We start from the raw sequence: 1,534 nt of genomic DNA, 5'->3' as shown, positions 1-1,534 counted from the left end.
ATGGAAGTGAAAAAGTTAATACATGATAGTATTGTGATACCAACTCTAACATACGGAAGTGAAGCTTTGACATTGTTGGAAGGACACAAGTCAAGAGTGAGAGCAGTGGAAATGAGTTATTTAAGAGTAGCATGTGCAGTCACATGGAGAGACAGGCTGACGAATGAGGATATAAAGAAGCGTTGTGGTGTTGATGTGGATGTGATAGGAAGCGTTATGAGGAACACACTGAGGTGGTTTGGCCATGTGGAGAGGATGGAGGGTGAAAGACTGACGAAGAGAGTGTATGTGAATGAGGTGGAGGGGGGAAGAGGGAGGGGCAGGCCGAGGATGAGATGGAGGGATGGGGTGGAGAGGTATATGAGAGAGGGGGTGTGAGTTGGGAGCAGGGCAGTGAAATGGCGGGGGACAGGGCGACTTGGAGGCGATTTGCTTGTGGCCACCCCAAACGGGATTGAGGCGTCTGGCAATAGACAGATAGATAGATTTATTTTTTTATTTTTTAAATGCGAGGAAGAAGGAACCAAAGGCCATGAGCCCGCAGTAACAGTTCCCTCAAAGAGAAAAACAAAATACAATAGAGAGCCAAATTCAAGATCCGATCATTTTCAGATGCCTGGACACACTGCGTTTGAAAGACTGTAGATCATAGGCAGCAGGAAATACAGACAGAGGGAGACAGTTCCAGAGCTGACCTGTTGCATAAATGAAAGACTGAGAGTAACGGTTCACTCTTGCATTAGAGAGTTGGACAGAAAAGAGATGAGAGTTTGCTGCCAGACGGGTGCTACGCGCCCGTCGTAGAGGTGGAGGAATGCAAGCAGACAGTTCAGAGGAGCAGTGACCATTAAAGTAGCGATAGAAAAGAGATAAAGATGCAACAGTGCGGTGAAGAGACAGAGGTTGAAGGGAGTCAGTAAGAGGAGGAGAGTTAATGAGACGAAAAGCCTTTGACTCCACCCTATTGAGAAGGGCTGTATGTGGGGAGCCTCCCCACACATGAGAGTTGTACTCCACACAGGGGCAGATAAAACCCCTGTATAGAGTCAACAATTGTGCAGGGGTAAAGAAAGAGCGGAGTCGGCTTAGCACACCCAATCTCTTGGAAGCAGATTTTACAAGAGATGTAATATGATCTTTCCAAGATAAGTCCCGAGTAAATGAAACCCCAAGCATGTTCAAGGATGATGCAGGATTAAGCTGAATATTATTAAACATTAATGGGTATACCTGTGGAAGATTTTGTCGGGTTGATAGGTGTAAGAACTGAGTCTTAGATGCATTAAAAACAACCATATTATTTTTACCCCAGTCAGAGATACGAGCCAAGTCAGACATTAGGTGTGCCATAGCCTCATCCCTTGTTTGTTGAAGCAACTGTTGAGATGGGCGTTGCGGGAACCGAATGGAAAGGTGAAGGGTGGAGTCATCAGCGTATGAGTGGATAGGGTTAGATGTACAGCTTAGAAGATCGTTGATGAATAAAAGGAAGACAGTTGGTGATAGGACAGAGCCATGAGGAACACCACTGTTG

The sequence above is a fragment of the Coenobita brevimanus genome, chromosome 103 (assembly GCF_032717465.1).
Source record: "Coenobita brevimanus isolate Jiangsu-jjx chromosome 103, ASM3271746v2, whole genome shotgun sequence".
Taxonomy (NCBI): Eukaryota; Metazoa; Arthropoda; class Malacostraca; order Decapoda; family Coenobitidae; genus Coenobita; species Coenobita brevimanus.
The sequence above is the reverse complement of the archived record's forward strand: the minus strand, read 5'-3'. Positions refer to the sequence as shown.